At 51.1% G+C, this 12,421-nt stretch overlaps 1 protein-coding gene across 1 annotated transcript in view; it reads right to left on the bottom strand.

Annotated features, from left to right (window-relative positions):
- The window catches only part of LOC144152612 (E3 ubiquitin-protein ligase SHPRH), a 1,006,539-nt gene that overhangs the window by 966,122 nt on the left and 27,996 nt on the right, over positions 1 to 12,421 (bottom strand). The window lies entirely within an intron of this gene.

Here is a 12,421-nt window from a genome sequence, read left to right as displayed (position 1 = left end):
CGAGCCTCCTGGCCCCTGTTGATCAGCCGAAGTTGGTCTTCCAGGGCGGGGCTGGTCAGCAAGATCTCCCATCGCTCATCCTCTATGCTGACGGAGTCAACAAGAATTGGGGGGGACTTGAGTTTTGTGCATTCTCCGATGGTGTGTTTCAGGGTGCCTGGTTGTGAGCATAGGGGACATTCTTTTGCGTATCTAATTGGGAACATGCGTTTCAGGAGTAGAGGGTGTGGGAAAGAGGCTGCCTGTGTCTGTCGATATATTGATTGTTCTTCCCTGGATAGTTTAGGGTGAGGGCGCGGAAGGCTTCTTCTGTTCTCCCTGTAATGTTTGAGGATTTCTGCATATTTGGTTATTGGGTGCATCCCTTCTTCCGTTTCCTCTGTGGCCCGGAGGTTTAAGTCTCGGGCCTGTCGATGGGCGAATTCGTTGCCCTCGATCGAGGAATGCGCAGGGACCCAAATGAGTTCGATTCTTGTTTCCGGGGGTTTCCCGCTTGTCAGGATTTTGGCGGCAGTTTCTGAGATCCGTCCTGTTCTGTATCTGTTGTAGGCTTTCATTGAGTCCGTGAGAATTGTCGCTGTACCAGGTTGCGTTAGCGCCAGTGCTATGGAGGCCTCTTCCGCTTCATCTGGCTCCGTGGTGTACAATGATGCACAGTTTACTATTTCGTTTCTTGTGGTCACTACTATAGTTGCTTTGTTGGAGAATTTGGGCAGGGCAGCATCAGTGTAGAGTATTCCCTCATGTCTCTTTTCTTCCAACAGTTTGTTAATTGCTTTTACTCTCGCCTCCCTTCTTCCTTTGTTTCTGCTGGGGTCCATGTTCTTTGGGGTTGGTTTGGTCTCGATTTGTGAAGTCCATTGGTCTGGGACTTGTCGCTCCGTGACGTGTGGCGCTTCTTGCCATCCTATCTTCTTAAGTACAGCCCTTCCGGCGTCCGTTTTGCTGAGGCGAACTCGTTAATTAGAAAGGTGGGCTTCTACTAGCTCGTCAAGCGTGTTGTGCATTGCCATGCGCAGAAGTCGCGCTGTTGACGAGTTTTGCGGTATCCCCAGGGCTTGTTTGGTCGCTTTTCTGATTAAAGTATCTAGGTATATGGTGTCTGCCTTTCTGAGATTCAGGTATGGTGCTGCGTATGTTATTCTTGATATCACGAAGGCCTGCACCAGACGTAATGTGTCGTCCTCTTTCATACCTCTTCTTCGGTTGGAGACTCTACGTATCATGTTGAGAATCTGGTCCGTTGTGGTCTTGAGCTTTTTCACCGTTTGCGACGCCTTGCCATCTGCTTGTATTATCAGGCCAAGGATTTTGGTATGCGTGCTAGGGGTAATCTTTGCCCCGTCTATTTCGACTTCGACTTTGCATGCTCTCTCGGGGTTTCTCGGTCCTATGATGACTAGCTCAGACTTTTGAGGGGCGCAGCTAAGTCCGCATTTTTGCGCGTATTCGTTGACTGTGTCGGCTGCCCTTTGGAGCGTCGCTTCCATCCATCCTTGGGATCCTGTTGTTTCGAGCCATATCGTTATATCGTCTGCGTACAACGCATGTCCCAGGTGTTCTATTTTGCCTAGAAGTTTCGGCAGTGGGAGTAGGGCCAAGTTGAAAAGCAGGGGAGAGAGGACCGATCCTTGCGGGGTTCCTCTGTCCCCCAAGGAGATAGGTTCGGACATCTCCTCTCCTATCTTGATTTTGGCTGTTCTGTGGCTGAGGAAGTCTTTTACATAGTTGTACGTGCGCACTCCACATCCTGTTGTTTTTAGGTTCTTGAGGATGCTTCTGTGCGTCACGTTGTCGAATGCTATCTTTAAATCTAGTGCGAGTATCGCTCTCGGGGCTTGCTGTGTTGCTGGTTTGACTACCAGTTCGTTGAGTTGTACGAGCACGTCTTGCGTTCCGAGGTGTTTGCGGAAACCATACATTGTTTGGGGCATGATGTCGTGTTCGTCCAGATGTCTTTGGAGTCGTTTGAGTACCATTCGCTCCATCACTTTTCCGGCGCACGAGGTGAGGGAGATCGGTCTCATGTTGTCGATGTGCGGGGTTTTTCCTGGTTTGGGTATAAAGCGTACTTCTGCTTCTTTCCATTCCGGTGGGAGGGTTCCCGTCTCCCATGTCTTGTTCATGTGATTGAGGAGTTCCGTCCGGCTTCTGTCGCTGAGGTTATGTAGCAGCCTGTACGTGATCGCATCGGGCCCTGGGGCACTGTTCTTGTTGCTTTCGTCTATGGCTGCAAGCAGTTCTGTTTCGGTGAAAAGTTTGTCGAGCAGTTTGTTTTGCGGACCGGAGTAGTCTTCGATTTCTCCTTCTTCTCTTTCCGTTTTGAGATACTTCTTTTTGAGGTCTTTGATTAAGTCGCTCGCATTTCCCTTGTAATTGTTGAGGGTGGCTGTGAGGGTGCGGTTTGTTACGCTCTTGCTTCCAAGTGGGTCGATCAGATGTCTGAGCAGGCTCCACGTCTTCCTGGTTGACAGTGTGCTTTGCAGGCCGTCGCAGAACTGTAGCCAGTTTTCTGTGCAGAGTTGCTTCGCATATTCTGTCGCCAGTTTGTTCAGTTCATGGATGCGCTTCCGAAGTTTTTTATTATGTCTGTTTTTTCCACCTCCTCGTTAAGCCATGTCGTGCCTCCCATATGTGAAGGAGTTTGGCGTCTACGAAGGGAGTCTGCGTTGTGGTCGCTATGGTTTGTGTGTGTCTTTTGGTCATTTGGGATTGGTATTTAGCCCATTCTTCATAGGTGTCTGTTTCTGTTTTGTCTTCTTCTGCTTCTTTCCTGAGTTTGTCCCAGTCTGTAAGCCGCGCTGTGCCTGTTTGCGTCTTGAATCTCGGCCCTCTGATCTGGATCGAAATGATATCGTGGTCTGAGCCCAGACTCGTCCCTGTGTTTTGCCACGTGGTGTCGAGGATCCCTTGCACCATAGTGAGGTCGGGGGTAGTGTCTCTCGACGTACTTGTTCCCATACGCGTTGGGGTGTTTGGTTCGTTGAGGAGGGCGATGCCTTGTTGCTCTATAATGCTGACTAATGTTTTGCCTCTTCTGGAGTTAAACTTGTATCCCCACATCGAGTGTGGGGCGTTGAAGTCCCCAAGAATGACAATCGGCTTGCCTTGGGTGGTGTCGAGGCTATCCTGGATGATTTCTTCTAGTTTTAGTTCTTTCTTCGCTGGCCTGCAGTATGCGTTGAGGATAAATATGTTCTCTTTGTTGCCTATATTCTTGCTGTGTATTTCCAACAGTACGTGTTCTCCTCCCCTCTGTGGAGTGAGGTGTTGTGTGGCTGCAATGTTATTTCTGACTAGTGTTGCCGTTCCTTTACCACTGGGATCCGTGTATGACACGTAGCCCGGGAGTTTGGGTTTTGTGTTCGTTTCCTGTAGTGCTATGATGTCTGGCTTGTTTTCTGCGTTATCTATGTATGCTTGCAGATCCCAAATCTTGTCTTTTATGCCTCTGCAGTTCCATTGATAGATTATCGTGTTCTCCTTGTATTTTGCACTATTCTTCTTCCCCATCGTTAGGCGTTTGGAAGTTGGTCGTGTTCGTATTTCTCTTGTACAGTCTTTCGCGCGTTGGGCCGCCTCTGCGAGCGGTCACCGCGTTAACCTTTAGCCTCAGTTGCTTGACATTGTTGTCCATCTTGTTTGCGATTGTTCCTATCTTGGAGGACAGTTGCTCGCCCTGGCTCGCGATGGTGTTGATCTGGCTGGTGAGTTTTTCCATCATTTGTGTGAGGCATCGGAATGGTTTTGCCCAGTCCGGTTCGCTCGCTTGGTGTGGTTGTGCAGTGGTTGCAGCCTCTGTTTCCATTTCCACTGTTGTGGGTGAGTGTGGTTGGATCTCCTTCCTGGCCGTCTTGCGCTTAGTATTATCTTTCTCCGCTGTTTTGGATTTTTCCAGGGCTTCTATTCTAGCTAGGAGTTCGCTAATCTGTCGATTTTGCTGGGCGATTAATGCTTTCAGCTGTGTACATTCGTCGCAATCTTTCTTCTCAGTGTTCTTTGCGGGAGGGGGTGGTGGTGGGGGTGGGAGGGGCTGGAAGTCCCGGTTGCTACCGAGAGCGATGGGAGACCCCGCTGCCCAGCCTACCTGTTTGGCGGCAGTGGTCCTCGGTGGCTCCCTGGTTGCGGACCTGGGTCTTCTCGACTTGGACCGGGAGCGTCTCCGTGTTCCGGCTGTTTCCTCCGGTGTCGTCGCTCTCGAGCTCGGGCGTCGCGATGAGCAGCTGCGCTCCCTCCTACACTCTCGGGATTTGGAGCGGCGTCGCGAGTTCGGCGCCCTCTCGCGGCTCGATGGCCTTCCCGAACTTTCCGTCTGGGCGTCGTAAGCTCGTTGGCGCTCCCACTGCCGTTTCCTCACCACGTACGGCGTTTTGAAGCGAGCGCGGCACTTCTTGTCGCCTGTTTGATGTTCACCTCCGCACAGGTTGCATTTGGGGTTACACTCGTTCTCGTGTCCGTCGGGTGGGTTGGGTGTTCCGCACCCTCTGCAGATGCGGTCCGCTGGATTTGGGCACACGTCCCTTCGGTGTCCCAGCCTTCCGCACTGATAGCACACGTCGACTTGCTTTCTGTAGAGCGAGCACTTGGTTAGAAGTCCGCCGTACCTCACGAAGTTGGGGACCTTGTTACCGGCGAACGCGATCACCACCGTCTTCGTGTTGCTTATGCGGTTTGCTTCCACTGCCGTGCGGTTAAATTCATTGACCACATTTGCGTTTATGTCGCGGATGGTGTCTTCGAGAGGTATGCCACGTATTACCCCTTTCACCATTCCATGGGGGGCCGACTCGTATGCACTGAGCTCGTAAGCCTTCTCTCTGATGACGATCTTCTCGATGTTGACATACTTATCGGCGTTGTCTCTCTTCGGCGTGCTGACGACGATGATATTTTGCTGATAGTTCGGGCAGATGACATCCCGTGCTCCTTCGTCTCTCGTGATCCCTGCTGCCTTATATACGGCGCGGCCGACTTCGATATGTCCTGTCTTGGAGATATCTAGTCCCCCGCGGGGTCTCAGCACGATCTTGGTGTCTTCGCGTGGTAGCGCTGGCATACGGGCGTTCTTAATTACCTTGTCTTTAGCTCGCCCTTGTCGGGTGGCTCCATTGGACTTCGGTTGTTGGGCGATGACGCTTGAGTCTTGCTTACGTGGCTGGGCCTTGTGCTCGCCAGCGATACGCCATCCGAGCGACTTGGTGACTTGGTCGGGGTCGATATCTTCCCCCTCCACTTCTACTTGCATCTTGGTTGACGTGGCGTTGTCCCGGCTCGAAGAGGGAACCGTTTTTAGTGCCGGCGGCTTCGACCGTCAGGGCTAGCTGGCCGGCGGAGCCGTTAGGCTTAGCTCCCGCGCGGCCCGCGCTGGTAGAAGATCGTTTCCAGAGTCCCGATGAATGGTTTCCTACCTCAGAAGTAGGTATCCACGGGGTCCTGGGCCCTCCCCGGAGCACTTGAGGAAAAAATTTTGGGGCAGAAGGTGAATTTTCGTCGCAATCACCGAAAATCTGCTGAGCCGATTTGGAACACGTCCTCACCGCTCGGCAGCTCGCACGTGCCCTGACCACCCATACAGGGAGTGAATAGGGGCCGCGAAAACGGAAGACTTCTCCTGCGACCATTTTTAACAGAGCTATTTAAGCCGACAAAACTCCGTCCGGCGTTGACAGAAAACTCCGAGCGCACGTGAGCGCGTACACGACCTTAGTGCAGGGGTTTTAGCAAAAAGAAAAAGAAAACAAAAGAATACCGAGCCCTCGTGAGCGCGTGCCTCACGGTGACCTCATTATATAAGGCTATGAGTTGGGCGTTTTAGCCCCAAAAAGCCACCCCGTTTCTTGGCCAATCCCCCACGTGGGTATGCGCCTCTAGAAGAGGAACAACAACAACAACAACAACAACAACAACGACCGCTCTGCGTCGTCGAGGCTTGCATCAGTATAGGTCGTGCATTTCGGGTAAAGCCAGATTTTACCCGATTTTTACACCCCGAACATGTTTCAGGAGTATCTCTCGTTTCGGAATCACCGGCAATGAGGTGGCTGACGCCCTGGCCAGAGGCGCTGCTCACCAGCGGGCGTCCCTGCCTCCCGCGACCTGAAGCCCTTCAACGCCACACAACCCATCTTGGCGCGGGACGTGGAGACGATGCACTCGGACCCCAGATTCATCATCGGCCAAGCTCCTCAGGTCCTGCCTGGCCGCGTCAGCAGGGACGCCCGCTCCACACTCCTCCGCATGCGGCTCGATTGCTGCACCGACAAGGCCGCCGGTCGTCGCTCACGTGTGCTGAATGCCCAGAGCCCGAGACCCTGGAGCACCCGCTCTGCTCCTGCATGCCAGCAGCACGATGCCCCGACAGCAGAGCTTAGGGCCGCACTACAGCGTATCGGGCTGACACCCTGATAGGCCTTCTTTTCCCGACGGGCCCCAACTCCATCCGCCGGGAAGCCTTCCACTTGTCCTGGCCTTCCTCGGGGAGAACGACCTCATCCAACGGCTGTAGCCCAATGCCGGCCGGCCAGCCTTACGCACTCCGTATCTCTTTCTCTGCCCCCATTTGTTCTCACCTATCCCCTTTCATTCCCCCCTCTCCCCTTCCCCCGGATTGGGTTGTATGCTGGTGAACGATCAAATGAGTTCAAAATATCCCCAGTCCACTTCTTTTCCACTTCCTATATCAATAAAGCACTCACTCACTCACTCACTCACTCGGGAGAATCGGGTTTAACCCGATTTCTTCCCGAATGAACCTTCTTCAAAGTAGCGATCCGCACAATTGTGGGCTGACGGTCCACTGCTCCCAACCAGTCCTTGCTGGAATTGCAAGCCCCACAAACACAGCTTTAGAGGAAGAGGAGGAATAAACGTCACTATGGAGCAGTTAGCCTTGGGGAAGATTCCTTCTTCCAGGACCCCTTGAGACTGTCCGGCTTCTTGGGCTCTCTTCATCAAAAGCTGGTCGTCAGGGTCCGAGCTGGACAGTGCTTTCTCCCAGAGCTCAGTGGAGGGGAAGGGTAGGTTGGGGTTCTTATCACAGCCCCACATAGTATGGTAAAGCGTGCCCGGAGCCTCACAGAAGCGGCATTGCGAGGAGTACAGGGTTCGGGCCAGAATGTGAGCTCTAGTTGGGTGGGGAAAGGTGTTTGTTTGGATTCCACGAAGTTTGCGTTCTTGTTCTTTTTGGGGGGTTTTGTGTGGAGGAGGGTACATGGCTCTCTGCAGGCGGTAGTGCTGCGTGATTTCTTTGTACGACAAGAGGAGACTCCTGACTAGCCTGGTGTGTCAGATCTCCGGCATGCTGGTGGACAGCTTTGTAGCCGGGCACGTCGGCATGGGCGGGAGCCCAAAGAATCCCTGCGCGGTGTTGTGGAGGATGCTGCAGTAGAATTTGTGGGGCGGGGGGTGAGATGAAGCTGCTTGAGAAAGTTCTGCATGCTTGTTGGCAGTCAGTAACAATGATCTCTGCGAGGGTTTGAGCAGTTGCTAGGGCGACGGCTGTGTGTTATCTGAACCGAGCACGCGCTATGCGCAGACGGTGTTCCGCGCAGGCTGTCACCCTTGCCACCGACATGTATATAAGCACACTCGAATAAAAGCAGTTGTTCGTTCTCCAGCAACCCGAGGCTGTCGTCTTGCTTTATCGGGTTTTAGGAATTGATGCACTTGTAAGGAAGGCTTGAGCTGTGTTCACAACAGCGGTCATAGCTCTCCTCCCGGGATAAGAGGCTGCGTCGTGTACACTGTGGTGGAGTCTTGGCCGTACCGTTTGCAGATACTCTACCGCTCGCCACCCCAGTCCGGCAAGTGCTTCACCGGCATTGTTGTGCCTCGCTAATGGAAGCTGTGATGTCGAGAGAACTTCCTCCCAGCTGAGGTACGTTCAACGATCGGACAAGTCTCGAATAGCGACCGACATGTTGCGCGTGCAGATGATAATATGCGTGAACAAGGATGCGTAAAAATCGGTGACCAGCTTTTGTGAATGAAATGTTTCATTTCTTAGTTATCGATGCTCTTAACTGTCATAGTTACGGATCCATTTCCAAACAAACGCCCAACTTCGGAGAATATTTGCTAGAAAATCCCCCCCCCCCCGCCTCCCCAATTACCGGCTTGAAACAAACACGAATTACAACACATTACAGAAGCTCGTGACACCTTCTGATGAAATAAACTGAGTGTCTTACACAGCACATCTGTAGATTTAACCCTCAAAAACCCGAGTTGCGGAATGCTTTCACACGAAAAAACGATTTCTCCCTGATTATCAGTTTGGAAAATAGCACCACATTTTTACCCCCGATTTAAAAAAAAAAAATGGCTCCAATCCACGCTGTGAAGGTGGTTGGAAAGCAAAGCTTTAAACGACACCCACAACAATTGCCCATGAGACGTCACTTGAATTCACACACGTGGTTATACAAAGAGTGAAACCAGAGATTCTGCCAGCCGTGTCCCGGAATTCGCGGGGGCGGCGTCCCGAACGCAGCAGCAGCGTCGGCCACGGCCGGGCTAGTGCGGCAGACGCCGCCGCCGCTGTCGCCTGGCCGTGCGTAGGCAGACAGAAAATGGAGAGGAGCGTCTTTCGAAGAGTGAGATAGCGGAACCTAGTCTTCCTGGTGTGCAAGCCCGGTGCTACACCACAGCGCGACACAAGCGGATACACCGAAACGATTCGGCATGTGAGCTTAGTGATTCCCATTTATGCCGATTTAAACTAGTTAGCTTAGTAAGTTTGAGAATTTCGAGAAAGCTGAGGGAACTTTTATAACCGCTATTTATCAGAGCCAGTTGCTCTTTTCGCTTTTTGCAATACCACAAACGCAACCAAGTGGGCATTCACCAAATAAGAAAACGGAGTCCCATTCGTGCCAAGCAGTGCGCAAAATGTAGCGTTTCTCTAGCGGCCAGCTGTATGTGGTTCGTCTGCATGTGGTTCGTATACATTTTGTTTTCCCGCCCTGCAAACCAATTCTTGACGTATCTTTGCCGTACGGCCACTTAATTCCGTCGTGCCCGGGTTACCCAGGAGGTGGTGGGCGTGCAGGGGCGAATGCTGCATTTTCTGCACCCGGCAAGCTCGCAGAGCTTTGTCGCTGCAGGTCAACTGCGTACCAAAAGAAGAGAATGGGTGCCGCACGAAGCACCTTGCAAGCTAAGCTCGTTACCTGTACGGAGGGGTGGTTTACCTGATTCCGTTGGCCTACAGAAAGTACGCATCGGCCAAACTGCATGCAGACGTATAAGCGACAGACTTTGCGAGCGCAAGAATACTGTCCAACTCGTATATCAACGAGCTCCTTGGCATTCATTGCCGCGATTGTAAGCGTTTTCCGTTTTTAAAACAAAAACTGTCCATTCTTTAAACAAAAAATGAGGTCCTCTCTAGGAGCCGTGACTCGCTCACGCGGGAAGTAACAGAGGCGCGTGAAATTGTGCGTGCGGGTGATGTCTGCATTAGTTTTTCTTCACTATTGTTTTGGGGCAAAGAAATCGCATTTCTTGATGGGGTCTAATCTGTTGGAGACGGCGTGTGTGTCGTGGTGAATGCATGCATTTTGCTTTCTTTTTCGCACTTTTTATTTTTGCGTCTTAACCTTTTCTTCTTTCCGCGTGTCTACATGGTATGAGCGTGGAAATGCACTCAGTCTGTTTGTGCGCTGTGTCTTCTTTCTGTTCGTCCTGTCCTTTTCGTGCCGTCTTATTTCCATCATGTCAGACCAACTAGCATGCCAGATTGCTTCGATGACCCAGAGTTGTGCGAAATGGGTAGCGCGAATTGCGCGTTCAGAGCTTTTTTTTATTCTTATTGCATTTTAACAAATGGTCCCGTTAGTGCAGGGGTAAAAACCGCTTACCAAACTTTGGTGGGTGACTGCCAAATGGGAGTGGTAGAACAAAAGTTGTCGTTGGTGTTGTTCCTCTCTTTGTGAAACATGCCCCCTCAGCGGCATGGCCCGTAATCAGGAGCTTTGAGAGGCAACGTGCCGGCCTCAAAAAATTCGCAAAACTACGGGTTGGACAAGTAAACGCCATACGCACGAGCCGCCAAACACGTGTTGGTACGTGAGAAGACACACCAACCCCGCAGAACCCTGATTCTATAGGGAAGGTGTGGCGTGTGCCAGTGTGCTTGCTGACGAAGAAGCGAAAGCGAAGTAAAATACGCATACACGGAGTTTCCTAGTAAGTATACTAGAGAGGAAACTGCACCTGGCAATCCATGTCGTCGTGGGGGTTTATGGGAAGAACCTCCATTTTGACTTGGGCTTGGCATGAAAATTCGAGTCTGAGGCGTTTTTATGGGATTTGTTTTCTTTACTATGAATTAACACGTCTACGAGCTACGACGAAGCCGAAATCTTCCCTGTTCTGCGGTATCCGTGTTCGATGAAAAGGCAGGCAGTGCGTGATAGTACCTGACGTTAATTGTGCCGCAGTCGAAGGGCGTATGACTGAGCGGGTAATATGCCGCCGCGAAAGTTGTAGAAGACGAAAAAAAAAAAAAGAAACAAACAAAACGTACTTTGACGAAGACAAGATACGACAGATACGGGCGCCTGTATCTGTCCTATCTTGTCTTTGTCCGCGACTGATTAACGCCACGTTTTCTTTTTTCTTCCAGTATTAACCAACTAGCTCCGCAACAAGTTTGGTTAAACTGTAGCTGATGGTCGGTGCACCGATTCACCACGAAGGCGAAGTTTTCGTAGGCACTCTTACAAAGCTTTCCAAACTCTTCAAAAAACGTATCATCGATTGATTGATTGTAGCGTTTAACGCTCCGACGCAACGCAGGCGATGAGGCGCGCCGTGGTGCAGTGCTCCGGATTAATTTCGACTACCTGGGGATCTTTAACGTGCGACGAAATCTCGTACACACGGGCGTTTTTGCTCTTCGCCTCCATCAGAAAAGCGGCCGCCGCGGCCGGGAATCGAACCCGTGACCTCGTTCTCAGCAGCGCAATGCCTTAGCCACTGGGCCACCGTGGCGGGAAAACAACTTATTATCTGAAATAATAGTAAAATTAACAAAATAAGAGCCTCTAATGAGTTTCCCACAAAATATTGACACTGTTGTTAACTACCAGCTTGGCCTGCAGAATAGTAGGCACAACCGTTCCTGCAAAAATACGCATTAGCTTAAAACAGCCTCCACTCCTATAATAACACACCATTACTTGCGTTTTTTGTGGCACTGTGTTCGAATATATGACCACTAAAGCGTTTCAATCCAAGCCAATGATGAAACTAAGGCGAGAGAATGATGTAATTGCGGCCCATGACTACACAGACGGCCTTGATGTGAGCCGCATAGACGCTAGCGCCAAATTCCTCTCTAGTGTATATTGTAAGAAACTCTTTGTACGCATACACAGAGTAGCTAATTCGGGCCAGTGAAGAAGAAAGGCGATAATATTTTCTACTTCTAAGCGTGAGATCGGCTGTGACGGAGGATGGGGGAGGAAGATTGCATGTTCCGTGTTTTGTTTCCTGCTCCGTCTATGGCTATCGCTGCCACACTAAAGAAATTGACCGAACTTTCTACGGCGACCAGATTAAAAGCAACAATTTGCTGACGTATTTATAAACACGTTGAGATCATGTTGCTGATACCTTGTTCCTGCAAAGAAATAAAATGCGTGCAGTTTTTCTTTCTTCCGCGACAGCAAGAAAATTCTGGCGTTGCATTACAGCACGCAGCAAGAAACCGAGAAAGAAAAAAATAATGCGTCCTACACGTAGCATCCCGTGGGCAGGAAAGAAAAAAAATCATTTGGAACAGTAGAAAAAAAAATCGCTCCTGTTGTGTAATGAAAATAAAGGAAAAGCAATTTGCGTTCACTCAAATTCTTTGCTGAGCCTCACAATAACGGCTTCAATTTTAACGACCTGCTCGCACACCACGTAGGCTTCTCGCGGTTCGCGCAACAGCGATACACTGTGCTCACGTTCGAGATAGGCAGAGGCTCATCGAGCACAGAAACAAAAACAACGTCAGCAGGTATAACCGAATCAATAAGCAAATATGAGATTAGTATTCCCACTCGCTTCTTCGAACGATACCCAAACCCTGCCACCGGTCTTGTTTCCATTGCTTCGCCTTGGTGCCTCTCTTTTTTTCTCCCCATCGCTTCGGCGTGGCCAGGCACGTTTCCTCGTTAGCAGCGCTCGGCCTGCTGGCGTTGTTATTCTTGGCGGGCAAATTATTGGCGGGGCTCGAGTTAAGTGCGCCTATCCGTTTGCGGCCTGAGTGGGGAAGAAGCCAAAGCCGCGCTGCAATTAGCCGGCCGCCTCCCCTTCAGCACGTGCCCCTAATGAAGGAAACGACACGTGCGAGAGGCCCGAGCCGCTGCACTGTATTGCTGTGCAGTTGCGCCGCATTCACTTCCCCGCTGGCCGCACTACTTTGTGCTCG

The sequence above is a fragment of the Haemaphysalis longicornis genome, unplaced genomic scaffold (assembly GCF_048455015.1).
Source record: "Haemaphysalis longicornis isolate Haplotype H1 unplaced genomic scaffold, Haemaphysalis longicornis Haplotype H1 scaffold_9, whole genome shotgun sequence".
NCBI classification, from domain to species: domain Eukaryota; kingdom Metazoa; phylum Arthropoda; class Arachnida; order Ixodida; family Ixodidae; genus Haemaphysalis; species Haemaphysalis longicornis.
The sequence above is the reverse complement of the archived record's forward strand: the minus strand, read 5'-3'. Positions and strand labels throughout refer to the sequence as shown.